Below are 23,625 nucleotides of genomic sequence, written 5' to 3' on the forward strand. Positions count from 1 at the left end.
TGCTCTGTCTTTCTTTGTGGCGAAGTCTACAGCAGTTGCTCTGTGTAATTCGAGAAGGGTATGTCTGGGGACAGAGTACTCCACCACATTTCTGTTGAGTCTGTTTCAACCCTTAGGCAGATTCTGAAAAGATTTCCCAAATGAATGAAACAGTGGTTAAGTTTCCTGTTTTTTTCTGCGGAGTTTGTATTGTTATACCAATCTTAAGCTAATTCTCTCTTCTAATAAAATTTCAAACATTTAGTTCAGGAATCGTTTTCACACATGCATACACACGTAAAATGACTTTAATATAGGGATTTATTTATTTTACTCAGGCAAAGTACTTTTGTTGGTTGAAAAAATATTATTTCTAATAATAAACTGTTTTTTTGACCAAAATTGACCAATCTCTTTATGTCTGTTCTGTTAATTGTATCATTTTTAATTGTTGATTAAACATAATACAGAACTCACCGATTTTGAACATACTGTTCTTAAATTTTTGAATATAAAGATTATAGAAAGTGAGTTGGACAAATATTTCTTCTAAAACACTGAAACACATCTTAATTTTAGAGTCTTTATTAAGGGGAGAAACATTGCTAACCTTATTTATAGGGGAAATATCTTGTCTTGATTAAGATATCTTCAGACATAAGATTGTTAGGGACCACCAGACAGCTGGTTTCAGTGTGAAAGAATGTCTATGACAGGGGAATGTATTTATTGTTCCATCTTCTGAACACAGACTGCTTATCTACCTTCTCTATTGCTTATTTTACTTGTCTTACCATTAAAGTCATATCACTGGGCTAATTGATTCTTTGTAATTTCTATAAGCAAGTTCTTTTGTTGGACAGCATCTGCCTTCATGCCTTTCGGTACGGTTTATTTTGTAGTTTAGGCATAAACTACACAACATCTTTAAACTTTCTGAGGCCATTTAATTTATGGCTTAAGAATTGGATTAACTTACATAAAGGAAAAATCTGCAGGCATTGTTTTTCCCATTTTTATTTAACTCTGTATCATTCTTTCTGTTTATTTTTCTAATAATCTGCTATTTGATAGTTTTATTTGATTTATTCATTAAACAACCTTAATTAGTCTGCCCTTGATATGACTGTCTGTGTTGGTTCATATTACTGAAACAGTAAGATCAAAGTCATCTGAGGGTTTTTCTCGAAGTAAGTAACTTTCATACGGCCAAAGATGTTTTTAGATTCCTTATTGCTGAGTCTTCATACCAACGGCCAAATAGGATATTGTGGACTGATCTGAGGATCTGTTTCAGCTGTGACTATAATTTCTGCTTCCTATATAACGAAAGAGTTAAAGCATAGAAAAATTGGATCAATACCATTCTTTGATCTCTCTACTGCTCCTATAGTAGTATGCAGCAAGACTAAAAACATAAGCTAATGGTTACTCAAAACATTTAGAAGTATCAAATGTCTGGAGAGTTTCCAGAAGCTGAAAATCTGAAATGGAAGCTTTCATGGGTCTCCCTATATTGTACAATCTTGAAAAAAGAAAGTATATGAGTGTAAAATAACTTTAGGAATGCTTGATTGAGGTTAATTGTGGTTGCATTGTGCAACTTGACATGCCCAAATTTGAATTTATCTTTCTCCCATTTTAAAACAAGCTCTTCCTTATAGTAAATTCCTTACCGCTATCAGTGGACCACAAATTTCTCTAGCTTAAAACCTTAGATGTGACTTTGATTCTGTGACTTATATTCATTATAACATCAATTCTTGTTTTAAAATATATTTTAGATCCTCACTTCTCTTCATAATGCCCCCCATCTATCCAGAACTCTTATCAAGTCTTGCGTTCATTAGCATCTCTCCATTAATTCATTTTTCTGTCTTCACTGCTTGCCCTTTTATGATCATTCTGTTTGTACCCCTCCTCCAGTTTACTCTTCCTGAAACACTCTTTCAATAGGCTACTCCACTGGAATGCTGGGGTCACTTTTGACTTTCTGCCCCGCTACTTTGCCTGATAAATCTGGTTAGTTGTTAAGCTCCATCAATTTTACCTTATTCCTGAGGACGTTCTATGAAGTCATTATGTTTGTATTTCACACCACCACAGCACTGTCAGCTGACTCTTTTCAATCATTACGGTAATATGATTTTCCAACTAACAAACATAGAGTACATTCCATTACCTGATGCATAAAGGGCATATGCAAAAAAGATGGAGGCCTGGGGCTCCGCTTGGTGGTGCAGCCGTTAAGTTCACATGTTCTGCTTCAGCGGTCTGGGGTTTGCCGGTTCAGATCCCGGGTGCAGACCTACACACTGCTTGTCAAGCCATGCAGGGGCAGGCGTCCCACATATAAAGTAGAGAAAGATGGGCATGGATGTTAGCTCAGTGCCAGTCTTTCTTGACAAAAAAGAGGAGGATTGGCAGTGGATGTTAGCTCAGGACTAATCTTCCTCAAAAAAAAAAAGTTGGAGGCCTGAACTTACCTCTCTAAGTGTACCTTCCACTGCTGCTCTGTATAGACTGAGCACTTTAGTCAAAGTAAACTCTTGATTTTTCCCCTTGCTTTCTCACCTCAGTCCTTTTGCTGGGCTATTTCCTTCACCTGGAATGAGCTTCCTTCCAGATCTATTGTTTTTCTTTTAACGTCTATAAAATGTCAGCTTTCATAACGTGTCCCCCTATCATCTTTAAAAGTCTCTTTTTTTCCTGAAGTCTCATAACATTTATTTTTACAATAATTGCATTCTGTGTTCTATTATAGATACTTGTGATTAAGTTATATCATTCCTATAAACTCCTAGCTCTTAAGGTTTTGTGTATTTTAATCTGCTTTCTTTCCATAATTCTTATAACGCCTTGAAATTATAGATATGAAATACATTTGATTGAGTTTTTGAATTAATATTTCACAATGCCTCTCCACTGCCAATGAAGTTTATTCTGTTCTTCATGGCCATGTCTATCCTGTCTCAAATCACCTCTTCAACTTTACTTTTTTCTCTTCTTCAACAGAGATGATTTGCTACAATTAGGAAAATCTACTAGTCTCATTGTTCCCTGTGTTCTCCACTCTTACTCCTACTTGATGCTTTGCATACAATGCGTGTGAAGCACTAGCATCCTATGTTCTCTTTGGAAGCATTTAACAAATGGCGGTTAAGGTACCTGGCATTGAGGTACCTGGGCTCAATTCCGGCCCTGCCGCATGAGAGCTGGTTAATAATGACCTAACATCCCCAAATTGTAGTGTCTCCTTTGTTAAAAGGGGAAATTAATAGTATCCACATATTATAAAGAAAAACAATTTGTCACAGTGGTTGGCATATATTAATAATAAATGTTAACAATTTATCCTCCTGGTTCTTTTTCTCCTCTTTTTTTTCCTTCTCTATTTTAATGACAAGAAAAGATTGAAAAAATATTTATTAATGCTATGTCCCAAGCACAATTTTATCACTAGGTGTACAAACATGAATGTCATAGTTCTTGTCCTCATTCCCACCCTCCTTTTCTTTCTTTTCTTTTTTTTTGGTGTGGAAGATTGGCCCGGAGCTAACATCTATCTCCAATCTTCCACTTTTTACTTGAGGAAGATTGTTGCTGAGCTAACATCTTTGCCAATCTTCCTCTATTTTGTCTGTGGAACATGGCCACAGCATGGCTTGATAAGCAGTGTGTGGGTTTGTGCCTGGGATCCGAACCCATGAACTCTGGGCCACCAAAGCAGAACACACAAACTTAATCACTATGCCATTGGGCTGGTCCCCACCCTCCATTTCTAAAGGCTTTATACCATCAGCAAGAAATGAACACGTAAACCATTTGTAAAGGAAGGGCTTGAATGTAAAGACATTTATGGTTGGAGGAGGGAGTCAAAATATAGGAAATTAAAAGAATATCTATTTTCTTTGCATTGTAGGATACTGAAAGAATTTATGTATGCACTGAAAGTAATAGAGCTCCGTTTGGGCAGAAGCACTGAAGACAATAAAGCAGAGTCGGGAAAGTCTCTTGCTAAGAGGAACATGGTCTGACTAATAACTAGGAAAGTTCACAGGCCAATGTGGAGACCACAGCAGAGTTGGAGATACTACACCAAGCCATGTATGAAGTGTCACTGAAGGGGACAGAAGGTGAGTGAGTGATATGCCTTACACGAAAGAGAAGTAAAGAAGGATTACTGGGAGGGAGCTCTAGGTTTGACGAAAAGTTCTCAAGATTGAGTACGTATGTAATGGAAACACTAGAGTGTTACATAAGGAAAATTGCGTTTAGTTTAACAAACATGTCTTGAGTCACCTCGATCTTCTAGACACTGCTTAACTACAATGTGACACATGCTATATTACTGTGTGGCTGTGGTGATGCGGGACCTCAGAGGAGAGAATTCAGTGCAGCCTAAGGGTTTAAGGAAGGCATCCCGGAAGAGATGATTTTTGAGCTGAGTGTTCAACATGACTGTAGTTAGACAGTAGGATTTAATACTTTGGTGGCGGAGCAACCCTGCTAACGGCGCTGTCTCAGCACAGTTTCACAGTGTGTTCTTGAATAGGAGCAGAGATTGCTACAGCCAGGAGGACGGCATGGCTCAGTGAGAGAGGCACTGTCCTCATGGGGGCTAACGTTTTCTGGTTGGGGTAAAATTTATTTTGCGAATTAGGTGACAAAGTCTCTTATAGGAGGGAAACTTAGAATTTGAGAGGGAAGAATAACACACAGTGGAAAATGGCCAAATGACATGAGCCTCAATAGTGATGCTGTTTTTGTTGGAAGGAGTGTGGTGGAGATTCATTGACTTTTGGTGCTTAGATTGATTTTCTTTTTTATGATTGAGCACAGTGTCTCAGTTACGCTCTGGGGAACTACCTCCTCCCCTACCTTCAGGCTTCATGCTTCAGGTGAAGTTTCTTCTAGGTCAGATTCTGTGGGAGGACGTGTACTCAGATCCAGCTAATCTTGACTCTGTCATCATGCTCATTCCCCTTCTCAAAACTCTTTCCTTCACCAGACATTTAGGAATTTGATTATATTGAATTTTTTACTGCTCATGCAAGTCTTGTACTTCACCTCCATAATTCCCAACAGTTAAAAGAGTGCTTGCAATAAAGTGAGCAATCAATTAGTAGGAGATGAAAAAATAAAGGCAACTGAGGAGCCTAGAAAATGGAGTTAACTAGAAATTAGGTAGGAACAGAGTTAGAACTAAAGGGAATGTTTAAGTTCTAGGAGAGATTTACAGATTTACTGAGTAGGAATGAGGTCCAGTCAGGCTTTTCTGGAAAGTTAACAGTTCTAGGATCAATTGTGTGTCTTGCATGGTAAAATATTCAATAACTGAGGTGAAATTATGATGAAAAGTGTTTGAGAATTTTGTTAGATATACTTGGCTCTGTAGAATTGCCTTTCATGGAGATATGTGAGGTTTCATTAGATAGCTATCAGGGTTAATTGGATGTTCTCATCCAAGACAGTGAGAAATAAACTAGATGTTCTCTTGAGTCCATTAGCATTTTATTGTGAATAAATATATGAACACAGGATTTATAATTTACATTACTAACTCTGTGTTTTCCAAAAAGTATTTGCCATCCTCCTTTTATTTTTCTGAGATAAACCCAGATTTATTACCTCTTTAGAGCCTTGATCTTCTGGTATGAAAATTGAGACTGCCTCATTGCCAAGTGAAGTAATTGTCATTCATTAAAATAACTGGATGAGTTATATGATGACATACCCTTTTAAAATGGTAGCAGGTTTTCCTCTAAAGTATTTCTGCCATACCTCATAATTCCTTCTGAAAGCACAAAGTAATGTATCTCGCTTAGTTGGCCACTAAAATGCTCTTGATTACATTGTAATGACCAGTACATCTACTTTATTTTTCAAAGGATGACCTTGATTAATTATTCTTTCCCATTTGCACCTCTTAGACATTGAGTTTATGGAATCATCACTCACTAATGAAAGGGAGGTTCTTAGTTTATTTTAACCTGAGTTCCCTATTTCTGAGTGACTCTAAGCAGGTCTTACTATCTTACTTTTTCCTCACCTCCAATTTAGTAGCACGTGCTTTAAAGAATAATGTAGAGTTTACTGAATGTTTCATGGAGAAGGAAAGAGGTTTACATGTCACACTGTCTACTAAACTATCTTCCCCCAAATCATCTTTAAGCATTTCTGCTCTTTCCTAAAAGTCTCTCTCCCAGGGAGAGTTTCCCTCACCTTACCCCAGGGGTTCCTTCTTCCCAAGTCTCTTCTACCATTTCAGCCATAACACATCATACTAGTATTCAAATCTCTGAACTTGACTGCATTATTCAACAAAACAAAAGTCAAACAAAGCCTTCTTATTTTTCTTTAAGTATGCCATTGAAAGTCTTAATTCTAAAAATTTGTTTATTTTTAGAAGATAATTCTTTCCTTTTGTTTTAGTTAACTATTACTACACAACAATTATACCAAAAGTTTGCATAAAACACTTATTAGCTCACACTTTGTGTGGTTCAGGAATCTGGGCATAGCTTAGCTGGGTGCCTGTGGCCAGACTCTCACAAGGCTGAAGTAGAGGTGTTGGTAGGAGAGCAGTGATCTCGAGGTTCAACTGGAAAAGGATCCATCTCCAAGCTTGCTCAGGGGGTTACTGGAAGGAATCAGGCTGTTGGACTCAGGGCCTCTGTTCTTTACTGACTGTTGACTGGAGGCCTCCCTCAGTTCCTTGCTAAGCAGTTCTCTCTTTGGGGCAGCTCTCAGTGTGGCGGTTTGCTTCATCAGAACAAGCAAGTGAGAAGAGACAGAGAGACTGCAAGTAAGACAGAAGTCACAGACTTTTATATCTAATCTCAGAAGTGACAGTTCATCATTTTTACCATATTCTATTTCTTAGAAGCAAGTCTTCAGGTCCTGCCCACACACAAATCGAGGGAAGGACAAAAGGGTGTGACTACTAGGAGGCGGGGGTCATTGGGGTCCATTTTAGAACACCTGTCTACCCCCAGATATGTTCCCCTAGCTATCTTGGTCACTGTATCTATTTATAAATTATTTTATAGCTCTCATACACCTAGTAGTGCTTATTTAATTGTCATCATTCTTTCATCATTGTCTCATGTTGTAATCAGCAAGAGAGAAATAATTATGTTTGTTAGCTCACTTTGTACAGCTCTTATCACAACTTTGTCAATTCTATTAAAGGAGGAAGATGATAATTTCTTTTCTTGTCATCATAAATATAAACGCTGAAAACCATAACTTGGAGGAATAGATATGGAAATACTTAAATAATGAATCAAAATAAAGTAAGATTCAGCTAAGAGGGAATGAAGAAATCTGGGGGATGGTGTATTGGTCAATACCCTTTATTCTAAACAACATAATCCAATCTAAATAATCTAAGCAGAAAAAATGTTTTATTACAGGTTATTACCAGGATGACCAGAGAGGCAGATTTCAAAAATACAGGCAAGATTATACCCAACCATGATATAGAGGATCCCCAAATGAAACCATACTGCTGCATCCATGAGAACTGGGTCTGGACACCAGAAGCTGTGCCCCTGCAGACCTGGACGAACTTGGTATCTCCAAAACCATTTCTGGAAGATCAACATCCCATACAACATCTCACTCATGAAGCAAGTATCACCTGGGTAAGTCTGATTGGTAGGACCTAGGTCCTGTGCAGCAAAAGAGCTCGAGGACGGGAGCTTTCTGTTTTCTCCTTAAGATGGTGGGACTCACAATGTGGGAAGAACCCAATATATAAGGATATTATATTTCAAAGACATTGGGCAGCCTCCAATGATGAATGTAACGCTTATCAAGTGAAACAGGAAGTGGTAAAATTGCTTCACGCCTGCCTCTCACCATGTTAACACACGTGCATGTGTAAATGTCATCACTTTGGTGTTCTGCAGTCTTAAAGAGGGCTATCTGACCTGATCGCCTGTGCTAAACCCTCTTGAGCTAATGGAACCTCATACCATAAAGATTCTTTCCTAGGTCCCTTAATCTAACTTGAGCTGTCCTCTGTTTTTCTAGTGTCGGTTTGAAATCTGATGAGTTTTTTTTGTTGGAAGCAGTTCTGCTAAAACTAGATAAAAGAAGAGTGCAGCATGCTTGGAAGAGTGAAAGTGTTCTTGCCCTCTGAGCAGCCACAAAACATAAATAATATTGGAAGGTGAGACAAAGCTCACCTGAAATTACATAAATAAAGGAAAATGCTGAAATTACATAAATAAAGGAAAATGCATGTGAAGTGTGGTAGAACATTCCAACACTAGCTATGAGAAAAATCAGTAAAATTCAAAATCTCCTGGATTCCTTTTAGCTTCCTAGACTCAGAACCCAATTTTTTGGTCCCTGCATCAGCTGATGTACTTGGCCATGAGGAGCAGAATACAGAGGCGCTGTCTCATAGCTCAACTACTGTAGGAGAAAGAAACCAAGAGACCCTTTTGTAGGACTTTTAAGCATTGCATCACAGATCAAGTGCATACTTTCTTTTTTTGCCCCCCTTTTCTTTTCTCTTTCCCTTTGCAGAGGTAGGTAGGGGCCTGTTAAACATCATTCAGTATGTCTTGAGCTTTACAGAATTTCCACTGGGATGTTAAATTCTTCATTCAAGCACATTTTTTCATTGCTTTTTTTTTTCCCCCTTTCACTTTCATGACGAGCTAGGGAAAAGCCTGCTAATCATCTCTCACAGCCCCTAAATTTTCCAAAGTAGTATACCAAATATGTCATTTTCTAAGCAGACATTTTTCTAAGAAAGGAATGATTTAACCATAGAATAATTGTATTACATGAAAGATTTTACTATGTTCTTAATACAAGAAAAATGGCTCTGCCATGACTACAGAGTCCAAATACGGACAGGAATGCTGGGAAGAGAAACAATAATTCACTGAGATATCACATTATCAGGTGTTCTCTTTCCAGCAGATTTTTCCAAGGTGGACTTAGCTGAATCTACTATGACTCATAAAGGAGAATAGAGGCAATTACAGTTGAGGGCAAGCATTTCAGGCATAGAGATTGAAGAGTGAAAAGATAACCTGGAGAGAGAATTTAAGGAGCAGAAGAAATAATTTAGCATTGCAGGGAGATTCTGCCCTCCAACATTAACCATTTTGTCTGTAGCCACTCTCACTTCTTTCTCTGCCCCTTTCAGCTCTATTCAGGATTAGTTTCTCTGAGTTCCCAGTATGTTTGATCTCTGAATGAGTTCTGGATCCCTCCTGGAAGGATCTGGTTTTGTCTGACTCATTTTAATTTGCTGGAATTGCTGGAGGATTATTGAAGAAAGAAACAGAGAAAAATGGTTCTGAAATGGTGGTGTTTCAGATAGCAGAGCAGATGACTGGTAACCTGGGTACAGGAGCTCTTTTCTGACCCCTCCCCTCCATCACACCTCATGGCAATGGCTTCTCCCATAAGATGGGTACAGATAGAAATACTTCAGTGGAATGGATCCGAGAGTAACGTGACCAGGAGTCGTTTAGTAAGGATACAACCTGGTCTCTTAAGTATGAGCCTACTGTGCTCAAGCTCTATCTCAGTTTTCCTCATCTAGACTAGTTGTGGAAACCTAAACTCAGAAGAGAGAAGTAAGCACAGTTGAGAAATGTGCTCATCTTTCTGGAAGGAGTTTCTTTTGAATATCTTCAAATTACGACAGAATAAAGAAAAATAAAGTAGTAAATACCTAAATATGTAGGTTTCAAGGGAAAATATGTCAGTGAAATGTATTTGCTGTAGTTAAAAGCAAATAATTAAATAGTTAAGTATCTTTATTTGGTAGCTGAAGAATAGATTTATTCTCCAATATCAATTAATAATTAATAAATTAATTATTAACAATTATATAATTGTTATTAATTTATGATTAATGTCTTCTGTGGACCATCTTCAACATGGGGGGCAACCAATTGTTATAACTATCATGGTTTGACAACTAATAGTGATCAAAATCAACTTGCCCTGTAAACTCTCATTGTAAAGAGTCCACTACTCCTACTTTTTAAATGTTGATTTTCCTCCTGATTTTCTGGCTAAATTTTTCAATCATAGCACAGAAACAGCTTTTTTCTGCTATATTTCAGTAGTTTCTTTTCCTGTCACAAGTTGAGACAGGACGTGCTGGAGACCATGGAAAGATGGGGGGAACAAACAAAAACAAAATATTGTCTGAATTTCTGGAACATTTGCAAATATTTAGTTTATGTCAAGATTTGGTTATTGGCAGACTGTTTATATGGACCAAACCTTCTTTAAAAAGATTTCCCTGAATATGAGAAAATGTCTTCAATTGAAGGAAGCCATAAGTCTCTTTAACTTATAATTTTGTTAATATTAGATCAATTAAAAGCATCAGTTTTATGTTATGGGCGCATACTTTCCATACAAGAAATTTTTATTGAAAATTCAGAATAATAGTTTAAATGTGAACAAAACAGTTTGTAGAAATAACCAGCTTAGAAAATAATGGCATGTAGAGATCATGGCACCCAAATATTTTGTCATTTGGATGTTGCATAATCTTTCTTACTAAGCCCCTTAGTTATTATTACTTTTTTCAACCTAACATTACACTGTCAGACATTCAAAAGAAAATGATCAATATATTTCTTTCTGCTCCCTGCTTCTGCCTAATGTTCTTGATGGAAGTGATGTCTTGCTTTATTCTCAGAGGATTATTCTTGAACATTGTATTTATTATTGAAGCTGAACAGAGAAATGTAAAACCTTATATATTATTGCAGATACAACCAGAAACTCCAGCAAATATTCCATTTCACATCTAACATTTATTTTCGACTTGGGTCATTTCCCAAGTATGATATGAATAACTCAGATGAGTTTCCTATTCTCTTTAGGAATCAGAATTTTCTATTTAAAGCTCTACCATAGCTTGTCTCACCTAGAAAATTATTTGCTCCTATCTCGACTCAGATATTTCCCAGTCAAATTATCTTTGAAACACCAGACAAACCAATGTGACAGAGTGGCTTGAAGCAAAGGATAAATTTTCTTCTGAAAAATGTCTCTAAGTAGATTCCTAAGTGGAATCAGAGAGAGACAGAGGTCAAGGGAAGCAGAAGTGCTACTTGAAACAAGCAGTGACCCTTTGAGGGTGGCTTGGGCGCTTATTGAGACTCCAGACACACTGCAATCAGAAAACCAACATTAGCCCAGACAGGATGTATGAGTCAAGGATATCTAAAGGAGATGGAAAATGTGGCATCCAGGCGTTTGCAACTTTCCAATTGCTGAGCTCCCCTTGCGGTCCCCGTCACTGGTCAGAGTATATTGGAGAGGAAACATAAACAGTTTAAACTGAGTATCAGACTTAACAACTCTCATGTGACTTTCTGAAATGAAGAGGGATAGACCTATCTGAACCACTGGAAGTCCTAAGTCTGGCAGGCAGGGAACGGAAGAGGGAGTCTCCGTCAAATGAACAGAGAACACAGGGGACTCTGCCATATACGGGTGAAAGGCAAGACTTTCAAGCAAAATTCCTAGGATCTCAAAACTTGTGCAGACAGCCGTATCAAATTCCATTCAATGTCGAAGTAGTACCTTAAGCTAGTTTATCTGGTTTGGCTTTGAAGTGGCAATAAAAACCAGGAAGCCTCCTGACCTGGGTCATTTCTAAAGAGTTGTTTTCTTTTAGCTTTCCCCATTTTAAAAGCAGCTACACTTATAGGTACGTATGTGGGAGAGTGTAGTAAAGAGGACATTTACTAACACAGGAAGTATGGAAGTCGTCCAGGAAGCTTCCAAATTTATTGTAGACTTGGGCTTAAATCACAGCATAAACAGTGAACACAATAGTGTAAAAGAAACGTCATTTTCACTCAGATACCACATACCAGGTATGCTTAGAGAAACCTCATCGATTTTATTCTTTGGTGACCTTGTTCCACCCAAATGACATTTGGATTAGAAGCTCCATTCACTTGGAAACAGAGCGAAGAGTGCACGCCGTGTCCCATTTTGTAAGCAGAGGTCTTTCAACTTTTTGGCAAGAAGCTTTCCTATTTGGGCACATTCTCCTCCAACTAGTCTTTCTGGAAAACCTAAAGTGTCAAGAGTTACCTTTCGTAGAAGTTTCAAAGAAAGGCCTCATCTCTGAGATGGTTGAAAGTCAGTGTTGAAAAGGCTTGTTCAACAGTAGTAATTTTTGGAAAATCTAATAGCCATAATTTGTTTTTGTGGCACTCAAGGTACCGCTTCATGTATTTTAGAGGTTTTTTAATTCTTCAACTTGTTTTGATTCTGCTAAAAGCATCTTGGCCAATCTACTACTCATTATAAATAGCGGGCAAAAGAAGAAGAGAAATTAAAACCAAGTTAGTTTCTACGTTTTTCTTAGCTATATGGAAAAAATACGCAAAGAGATTAAAGCAATCAATTAAAGTAAGTTCTTTTGTCCTTAACTGAGAAATTCAATGCCCAAGGATTCCTATGGCAGTCTCTCACATGGTCCGCTTTACCTGGACGAGGAGGCCCTATGATGTTGCAAACCAGATCTGTCCTGTCATTAATCCCGTTTCCTCAGGACTCTTACAAGATAATTTGATGAGATGTTCTATGCTACTTAAAGTAAAATTCTTCAAAATGGGAATCTTAGGATGCTTTAATTGAAGACAAGACTAGGCATTTCCAGTGCCCTGCCAGTCGGTGGAGTATATTTGACTGGATAGCAGGATTCTGTTTGGTCTCACTCAACCAAGTCGATGTTGTTCTCTAAGAGAAGGGCCTATTGTTTTGGTTACTTGCCTTCCAAATCATAGACAATGTAAAATTGGTTAGAATTTGTTGCTTTCAAGTTTGCGTTAACCTCATCAGCGATTGTTAACATTCCCCTTTGCCCTCTTCTTCTTGATTCTCATATTGATAGACTAAAGAATACAAGCATTTTCCTACAAAAATTCTTTTAGTATTTTCATCCAATATACTTATTTTCCAAAAAAAAAAATCACACCGCAAAGGGCACTGGAAGAATCAGCATAGTATATGAAATTCCTTTCAGCTGACTCTGATTTCCATTCGGCTGGTTCTAGCTTCTTTTAGGTTCTAAGGATGAAAGTCATTTATTGTCTTTGTAGCTTTAAGCGTAGGAGTGCTGGATAGATAGGTGAATGAGAAACTTGGACGCTGACCTTCTCTGTATGTACGTAGAAGATGTTGAAATCTCTGCTGACCTAGAAATAAGATCATTGTTGCCTATAAAATCTGTGACAGCTTCCTTCAGAAGGCATCCAATGAGAGAGTCTAACAAAAATTCTCTTTACTCAGAAGCTATTTACTCCAATAAGAATCAAACTGCCAATGAATTTATCTTCTGGGCTACTAATTTTTGAACATCATTTTGATTTTGCCTGACAGTGTCATTGAACAGCGAGAAGTTTTCTTCCATGTATGCACTAGATTTATTTTTTGAAGCAAATTAGAATTCATTATAGAAGAGAGCATTGTGGAAGTTTAGAGTGAGTTAATATTTTGGCAAAGAGTGCATGAGAAACTTTCTTCTTGGGTCTTTCCGATCCCACAGGGAAGGAACACCAGAAATGTGTCTCAATCTGTTGTCAAAAGGCTTGAGACTTGAAATTCACACACTCACAAGGCTTTGATAAGAGTCTACCAAGAACCTGGTCCTTGTGGATGATTTTCCAAGGCCTAAGAAGCATTTCCACCTTTTGGTGGGTCTACTCTTCCATCTGTGCTGATATCTGGGCATTAAAACTCTTTTGTTAAACAATGAGAGTGATAGAAAAAAAAGTCAATGAATAGCACACCTTGTTTTTGCATATTAAAAAAAATTTGGGTGAAGATGTCAGCATACAATAGATAGAACTTCCACTGACCTGATTTTTTCTTTCTGGTGAGATTACATATAATCCCTTTTTGGAAGAGAGTTGCTGCATGTAGATTCTAAATCCCTTTTTCCTCTTGAGTCTTCTCTCTTCCATCTTTTGCTTCATTAATCATGTAAAAAAGCCTCTCTAATCTCTCTTTCAACAAATCAAATCTTCAAAAAACTGGTCATGTGCTTAGATTGTCTCAATGATACAATTAAGCTCTGAATGGATCTGAGTAGACTTTTTAAAAGAAATTTTTATTTTGTTGAGATAATTATAGTTTATAACATTGTGAAATTTCAGTTGTACATTATTTGTCAGTCACCATATACATGTGCCTCTTAACCCCTTATGCCCATCCCCAACCCCCTTCTCCTCTGGTAACCACTAATCTGTTCTCTTTGTCCATATGTTTGTTTATCTTCCACGTATGAGTTAAATCCAGTGCTGTTTGTCTTTCTCTTCTGGCGTATTTCACTTAACAATACCCTTGAGGTCCATCTATATTGTTGCAAATGGGACGATTTTGTCTTTTTTTTATGGCTAACTAGTATTTCATTGTATATATATATATACCATATCTTCTTTATCCATTCATCAGTAGATGGGCACTTGCGTTGCTTCCACGTCTTAGCTATTGTGAATAACGCTGCAGTGAACATAGGGATGAATAAGTCTCTTTGAATTGTTGATTTCAATTCTTTGAATAAATACCCAGTAGTAGGATAGCTGGATCATATGATGTTTCTATTTTTAATTTTTTGAGAAATCTCCGTATTGTTTTCCATAGTGACTGCACCAGTTTGTATTCCCACCAGCAGTGTATGAGGGCTCCCTTTTCTCCACATTCTCTCCAACGTTTGTTACTTTTTGTCTTAGTGATTATAGCCATACTAACAGGTGTAAGGTGATATCTCATTGCAGGTTTAATTTGCATTTCCCTAATTATTAGTGATGTTGAACACCTTTTCATGTGCCTATTGGCCATTTGTATATCTTCTTTGGAAAAATGTCTGTTAATATCCTCTGCCCATTTTTTGATCAGGTTGTTTGTTTAGTTGTTGTTTACCTGAATGAGTTCTTTATATATTTTGGAGATTAATCCCTTGTCAGATACATAATTTGTTAATATTTTCTCCCACTTGGTGGGTTGGCTTTTTGTTTTGTTCCTAGCAATGTTGGCCTGTAATTTCCCTTCTTTGTGTTGTCCTTGTCTGGTTTTGGGATCAGCATGATGTTGGCTTCATAGAATGAATTAGGAAGTATTCCATCTTCTTCAATTTTTTGAAATAGTTTGAGAAGGATAAGTATTAAATCTTCTTTGAATGTTTGGTAGAATTCTCCAGAGAAGCCATCTGGTCCTGGACTTTTATCTTTTGGGAGGTTTGTGATTGCTGTTTCAATCTCTTTACTTGTGATTGATATATTCAGATTCTCTATTTCTTCTTGATTCAGTTTTGGGAGATTGTGTGAGTCTAAGAATTAATCCATTTCTTATAAATTATCCAATTTGTTAGCATATAATTTTTCATAGTATCCTCTTATAATCCTTTGCATTTCTGTAGTATCTGTTGTAATTTTTCCTCTTTTGTTTCTAATTTTGTTTATTTGAGCCTTATCTCTTTTTTTCTTAGTGAGTCTGGCTAAGGGTTTGTCAATTTTATTTATCTTTTCAAAGAACTAGCTCTTAGTTTCATTGATCCTTTCTACTGTTTTTGGTTTGTATTTAATTTATTTCTGCTCTAATTTTTATTATTTTCCTCCTTCTGCTGACTTTGGGCTCTGTTTGCTCTCATTTTCTATTTCTGTTTGGTGTAGTTTAAGATTACTTATTTGAGATTCTTCTTGTTTGTTAAGGTGGGCCTGTATTGCTATGACTTTCCCTCTTAGGACTACTTTTGCTGCATCCCATATGAATTGGTATGGTGCATTTTCATTTTCATTTGTCTCCAGATATTTTTTGATTTCTCCTTTAATTTGTTCAATGATCCATTGGTTGTTCAGTAGCATGTTGTTTAGTCTCCACATATTTTTCCTTTCCCAGCTTTTTTCTTGTAGTTGATTTCTAGTTTCATAGGATTATGGTCAGGAGAGATGCTTGATATTATTTCAATCTTCTTAAATTTACTGAGGCTTGCCTTATTTCCCAACATATGGTCTATCTTTGAGAATGTTGCATGTGTACTTGAGAAGAATGTGTATTCTGCTGATTTTGGATGGAGTATTCTTTACATATATCTATTGAGTCCATCTGGTCTACTTTTTCAGTTCATTCCACTATTTCCTTGTTGACATTCTGTCTGAATGATCTTTCTGTTGATGCAACTGGAGTGTTGAGGTCCTCTACTACTATTGTGCTTCTGTTAATTTCTCCTTTTATGTCTGTTAATAGTTGCTTTATATACTTTGTTGCTCCTGTGTTAGGTGCTTGCGTATTTATAAGTGTTATGTCCTCTTGATGAAGTGTCCCTTTTATCATTATACAATGCCCCTCCTTCTCTCTCACTGCCTATTTTTATCTTAAAGTCTACTTTGTCTGATGTAAGTATGGCAACACTTGCTTTCTTTTTTTGCCATTAGCTTAGAGTATCATCTTCAGTCCCTTTACTCTGAGCCTGTGTTTATCTTTAGAGCTAAGATGTGTTTCCTAGAGGGTGCATATTGTTAGATCTTGTTTTTTAATCTACCCAGTCACTCTGTGTCTTTTGATTGGAGAATTCAATCCATTTAGAGTGCTTATTGATATATGAAAGCTTACTGCTGCCATTTTATCACTTGTTTTCCAGTTGTTCTGTATTTCCCTTTTTTCTTGCCCTGTATATTTCCAATTGACAATTCAGTTTGTTGTCTCTCTATGATGGGTTTCTCGGTTTTCTCTTTATTTATCATTTGTTTCTCTTTTCTTATTTTTTGTCTAGTGGTTACTGTGATGTTTGTGTAAATGGTTTCATAGATGAGATAGTCCATTTTCTGATAGCCTCTTATTTCCTTAGTCTAAGCAGTTTCCATCTTTTTCCTCTTCCCCATCTAAGTTATTGTCAGAACATATTCCATTTTGTGTTGTGTGTTTGTGATTAAAATAAAGTGATTATAATTATTTTTGATGTTTTTCTCCCCTTTATCTTTAATGTTACAATTAAGTGTTTGCTAACCTGTTCTGATAAAGAGGTGCAGTTTTCTGATTTATCTCTTTTCTCTAGGTTTTGTAAACCCTTTTGTTTTTTTCAGATATGAGGGCCTTCTTGATCATTTCTTATGGGGAGTGTCTTATGGCAGTGAACTTCCTCAGGTTTTGTTTATCTGGGAAACTTTTTATTTCTCAATCATATCTGAAGGATAGTTTCACTGGATAGAGTATTCTTGGCTGAAAGTCTTTGTCTTTCAGAATTTCAAACATGTCATTCCACTCTTTCCCTGCCTTTAAAATTTCTGCTGAGAAATCTGCTGAATGCCTGATAGGGGTTCCTTTGTAGGTTATTTTCTTCTGCCTTGCTGCCCTTAATATCTTTTCTTTGTCGTTGTTTGCCAGTATTACTAACATATGCCGTGGAGGGAATCTTTTTACATTGGTGTGATTAGGAGTTTTATTATTTTAATTTACTTGTAATTCTAGCTCCTTCTCCAGGTTTGGGAAGTTCTCAGGTGTTATTTCTTTGAATAAGCTCTATGCTCCTTTCTCCCACTCTTCCTCTGGAATAACTATAATCCTTATGTTGTGTTTCCTAATTGAGTAGGATATTTCTTGGGAATTTCTTCATTTCTTTTTAGTTTTAGTTCTCTCTCCTCGCCATATGAAGCATTTATATATTTCTATCCTCTAAATTACTAATTCTGCCTTCCATAATACCAGCTCTTTTTTTAAGGATTCCAGATTTTTCTTCATCTCATTCATTGTGTTTTTATCTCCAACATTTCTGATTAGCTTTTTCTTATGGTTTACATCTCTTTTGTAAAGAATTCTCTCTGTTAATTAATTTTATTCTTGAGATCATTGAACTGTCTTTCTGAATTTTCTTGTAACTTGTTGAGTTTCTTTACAATAACCATTTTTAATTCTCTGTCATTTAGATCTTAAATTTCTGTCTTCAGGATTGATTTCTGGGTACTTGTCATTTTTCTTCTGGTCTGGAGTGTTAATATACTTCTTCATGTTATTTGATGGCGTGACTTTTGCCATCTCATAGTGGTAGTATCTGGCCACAGATTCCACCTGCCACCACTTGGAGCAGGCAGGCGCTGTGTTTTCTGAGCCTGCTGTGACCCCTGACAAATGTGCCTGTCTGTTAGAAGCTATGCTGGTGGGTCCTGTTTGCATTTGTCTGTTGGCCGCTGCTGTTTTACACATGTAGGCACAGGCACTCTGGTGAACATCCCCTGCTCTGGCTAACCAGTTGAGCTGGTGTGCCAGATTTGAGGGGGCGGATGCTTTCTTTTGTGTGTGCAATCCTGCATCCTCCTGCTCTGGTTTCACTGTCTACCTGTGTGGGCTGCTTGGCTTGATGTGGATGCTCCCACTATTGCTTAGCTGCCTCAGTGTGAAGTGTTTCCATAGGCTGGGAGGTGACCCCAAGAGTGCAAGCATTCCCACTGAGGGCTACCTTTTCCCCGTTCTCCTCTCAGTGTTGTGTGCTGGCCACCATGTGAGGTCCCATGCCCTAGATCACTGCTGTTTGGGAGGGAGAGGAGATTCACTTATCTCCTTCCACTGTGTCCCAGGAAGGTCCAACACCCACACCTTCAGATGCATGACTGTGAGGATCTCTCATACATCTATTGTTTTGTGTGAATGTCCTCTCTGATTTATGACTGTCTTTTTTGTCATATCTTAGGGGGCAGAGACTAAGGGAAGAGCTCACTCTACCATGATGCTTGTGTCACTCCTGAGCAGACTTTTGTTTTTTTAATTTTTTTTTTTTTAAGATTTTATTATTTCCTTTTTCTCCCCAAAGCCCCCCGGTACATAGTTATATATTCTTCGTTGTGGATTCTTCTAGTTGTGGTATGTGGGATGCTGCCTCAGCATGGTTTGATGTGCAGTGCCATGTTCGCGCCCAGAATTCGAACCAACGAAACACTGGGCTGCCTGAAGCAGAGCGCGCGAACTTAACCACTCGGCCACGGGGCCAGCCCCCCTGAGCAGACTTTTTAACATGAAACTATTCAATTCAGAGTTTTGCTGAAAGATATATTGAGTTTAGACAATGGGATGTGCTTTAGCTTCAGAACTACTTACTTCTGAGAGAATCAATTATGTCAGGTGGATCAGATGTGGAGGTGGGGGAGACATATGTTTATTGAGCTATGTCAGGCACAATGTTAGGTGCTGAAATAATGAGAATATCTCATCTTTATACTGCAATTAGAATGTAGGAGGTCATGTTATAAGTACATTATTCTTCACCACAAATCAGATAAAATATCACTGCCATTATTTCCATTTTGCAGATAAAGAGAGAGAACAGAGATTAAAATTTTTTTATCAGTTCACTCAGTTATAAGCAGCACAGTTGTGATTTAAACCTTGCATTCTGGCTCCAGAATTTACACTCTTGACTACTACCTTGTGTTTGTTTTTTGTTTTGTTTTCTGTTTTGTGTGTGTCTGTGTATTTTGTAAATAATTTTATGTCATTGTTTGAAAGAAGATATTTATTTTTGTCCCTTTTAATTCAGTTGTTTTGTGTTATTGATTGTATTAGTTATCCTTTGGTGTGTAAAAAAATGTACAACTAAGACTTAGTGGCTTAAAACAATGAACACTTATCATCTCTCAGTTTTTATCAGTCAGGCATCTGAGCACAGCTTAGCTGGGCTCTCTGCCTCAACGTCTCTCACAAAGTTGCAAGTAAAGGATTGGCGGGGGCCACAGTCTTATGAGAAGGCACAACTAGAGAAGGATCCCAAGTTCACTGTCATGGTTGCCAGCAGACTTCCGTTCCTTGAAGGCCATTGTACTGAGGGCCTCAGTTCCTTCCTGGCTGTTGACCAGGGGCCTCCTTCAGGTACTTGCCATGTGGGCTTCTCCACGATATGTCACAATATGTCAGCTAGCATGAGTATGATTTATTACAACACATTTGAAATGTTTGCTTTACGACAGATCTATTTTACTAAAATGAATTTTTTATTCTTTGGTTTTTTACTCCATTGAACACAATTTATATATTATAAGTCTTGTGTAATCAACTACTTGGTAAAATAAAGGTGTTGGAAGCTGATGTTCAACTGCAACCTATCTGTTTAAAAAGTCTTTTATTACCTTTTATCAGAATAGACCACACAGCACTTGTGTAATCAACCCTTGTTAATTAATTAAATTCACTAATACAATATATCCTGACTGAACTCAGTATATTTTAGATAATGAGGGAATTACACTCTGTAAAAATAAAGACTATTTATTTGTTTACATATGTATATAGGTTAAATACATAATGAAAAGGAATTGCTTAAAGTTTTGTTTGGCAATCTCAAATATTCAAGCATTACTCAGGTGCTTTAAACTTATTCATCCTGTACTCTAGATAGCTTTTTTTTAATTGTGTGTGTGAGCTTGTGTGTGCATGTTTCAGCACTGCATAACCAGTTATAAAAATAATTTTTCAGAGAACATAATGACAATATTATTTGATATATAGACTAAGAGTATCCTCAAGTAAATATTTATTTTCTTTCATTTCTTGAGAGTTTCTATGAGTGAAGATCTATGCTCAGCTCTGTGGGAGATTAAAAAATAAATCAAATCTTTGCCTTCACAGAAAGGGTTTGGGCTTTGAAATCAGAGAAGCACAGTGTAATATTTTTCTGGGCCTCAGTTTTCTTGTCTATATAATAGAAATAATATTAATACTTAAAGGGCATATAAAAGGCTTAAATTGCATAATATACATGCTGTCTCTTGAACATCATAAGGGTCTGAGAAGTACAACAATGCTGCCTTCCATCTCCATTCCCATCTCTACTTGCCACCATAGGATTTAGTAGGGAAGAGAAAGCAATGGCTCAGATAATTGAAGTACAAGGTACAGAGAGGTCAATGCCATAAGAGGAATAGATGAATTGCTGTAGGGGGTTAGAAAATGAGAATACCTTTTTTGAAATTATTTCAAGATGGTGGACTGAGCCTATTACATAGACTCTGGCTCCCCCAGTAGACCCTGAGAAAACATAGAAAATATGTTGTATGTAGAAGTTTCTGTTAAAATTAACTTTAAAATATTTGGGATAATTGGGAAGGGCTGAATAATTTTATTTCTGTGGCTTTTGCAAGCTGGATTTCCTGTCTGTCCTTCTGATGAGGAGTCTTCATAACATTGGTTACTCTGCTTCTGCCCTGAATGACTTAATAACATTTCCCTCCTAACCCCAAAACAAGGTATAAGCATTGTAGATATTTATTAGAGAAATGAGAAAACAAGAAAGCAAGCAAACACAAAACAAGTAAAAACAAACATATAACTTTGCTTTTGGACAATTTATAAACTCAGTTCAATGAAAATTAAAAATTTCAGTGTTTGAAGTGTAACCTACCATCTCCCGTCATTTGCAATTTAATAATAAATAAAAACATATATGTGCTGTATAAGAAATAAAGTAAATTTTTGAATTGCAGGTTAAATCCATTCCCGAAGAATAAATATAAGACAAAATTTTGAAGACTCTTGCCTGTTTTCTCTGTGCAGTTGCTGTGCATAGTTACTGTATAAGTAGAGAGCTGAAAGAGTCTTTTTGTCCTTAGAATTAGTGTAAAGGGCTTTCAAATTTCAGTCCTTTTTCTCTGCAGCTTTCAAGTCTTAGGAAAGAAAAAGCTGCGTGTTTGAGCTGATTGTCAATAGTAAAGTCTGATTGGAATTTATAATATTCTGCTTTGGGTTCTTTCCACACATGATGGTGGTGTGATAATAAGCTTGTTTTGTTGAGTGTCAACAATGAGGTATGGTTTGAAATTTTGAGCCGCTGCTGTCTATAAACCTGAAATTTGTGAAAGATGGCTTAGTACCAAGGTGATGATGATGATGACAATAATGATAACCATTTTTGAACACTTGCTATATGTGTTAGGTACTTTTCCAATTGCTTTAGATGTAACTTAATGCCTATATTACCCCTAGGAAGTAGTTAATATTATTGTTCTCATTTTACAGATGAAGAAACTGAGGTGGAGAAAATTTCAGTATTTGTCTTTAAGGTACTGATTTGGTAAGTAGCAGACCAGGCAATCTGGTTCCATAGCCAAAGCATTTGACCTCTAATAAACTCCTGACCCCTACACTATACTGCTTCTCCAGTGAAAAGAGATCTCACTAAAACTTCTTTTGGATTTGGGGTCACGTTCCTCATATCAAAGCTTCTTGTTATCATTGCTAAATATTCCTGTGACTTAGTATATTTTTCCACTCTAGAATAATGAAATACCAAAACACCACTGGGATTTGCCAACATGGATGATCATGTATGGAGACTATAATATACTTCTCCCTAACATTTATATCCCTTCCATCCAGCTGTTACAGGAGAGCACTCAAATTTAGAGAAATGTCTTCTTGTCCTAGACACGTAACACAGAGTTCTCTGCTCTTGTAAGAACTGGGTGGTGTTGAAACTCTTCCTTCCGTTTTAGCCCAGCTCAAATATTCCTTATGCCTCTGTAATGCACAGCCACTAGCTGCCTTCCTGGGCCTACTTAGTACGGTTCTAAGATGGCAAACACTACCTATGGCTTAGTCTTTTTATATGACCTCCTCTCCATACTTGTGTGTCTGTGGAGGAAGTCTATGTCTCTCACTCTGGATTTCATCTCTCCTCGTAGAAGAGCTATGATCTTAAACACTTAGAAATGCATTCTGTACTTTACGGGTGAGAAAGTCTGCTTATTAAGTCTATGTCTTAAAAGTCCAAAATAAATCTTTTTTCCTCATTTGGATAGTAGAATATAAGATCTAGAAAACCCTTGTTGAGTAGGTTACCCTGAGGATTTAAGCAATGTCTTAACTTGGCAATTATATCCGAAAAGCCATATTTTTGTTTTAAAAGCTATTATTGTCAATATACTGAATAAGATACTGAAGATATGATCTTAGCCTTTATTGATATAGAATATAAAAAGATGGACCCTTATTGATGTAGAATATAAAAAGATGGAGACAAATGTAACTAACTTCACCGTTAATCAGTTTATTACAATTGTTGGAAGTGCTACGTAGGACGTGTACACAGTTCTGAGAGAAAGTCTAATGAAATAAAAACATATAAAGCAGCACCATGGTTGACACATACAGGTTTCCCCCACTAGCCGAAAGTTCGCTTTATGCCACTTTGTTTTTACAAAAGATCTACATTAGTATCTGTTTTTGCTAACCAAAAGAAATCTGAAGAGGATTTTCAGTTTTACAAAAAAGGCAAAAAGTGAAAATAGTGTTCAGCCTTTGTTTGGCAGAGAGCTGTCACAGAGGCTGAGCAGTCAAGCACACTGTCGTATTTCAAGTGTTCCACATCAGCCACAGCAGATGATGAACCTCAGTCTTCAACGTTGAGGCAGGCAGACAGAGAAGAAGGTGTAAATGTTAGTGACCTGCCTGCCCTGATGAATTCACACAAGGATAAGATGTTAATAGATGGGCCCTCTTCCTCTCTCCCCTGCTCCCCAGTGTCCCATCCCTCCTACCACTCCAACCTCCATCGACTCAGCCTAACACACCATCACCACCACCACCACCTCTCAGCCTTCCAGTGTGCCTGCTGTCTTCCCAATGCTGGTAAGTGAAACTACGCTGTATATA

General features: G+C 37.2%; 1 long non-coding RNA gene across 1 annotated transcript; it reads left to right on the plus strand.

Moving 5' to 3' along the window:
- The first annotated feature begins 3,854 nt into the window (after positions 1 to 3,854).
- LOC139081782 (uncharacterized) lies at positions 3,855 to 23,601 on the plus strand. Its single transcript, XR_011537095.1, has 4 exons — positions 3,855 to 4,115; positions 7,398 to 7,628; positions 21,991 to 22,045; positions 23,494 to 23,601. It is a non-coding gene; the product is annotated as an uncharacterized lncRNA (long non-coding RNA).
- Positions 23,602 to 23,625: the final 24 nt, after the last annotated feature.

The sequence above is a fragment of the Equus przewalskii genome, chromosome 2, assembly GCF_037783145.1.
Source record: "Equus przewalskii isolate Varuska chromosome 2, EquPr2, whole genome shotgun sequence".
Lineage (NCBI taxonomy): Eukaryota > Metazoa > Chordata > Mammalia > Perissodactyla > Equidae > Equus > Equus przewalskii.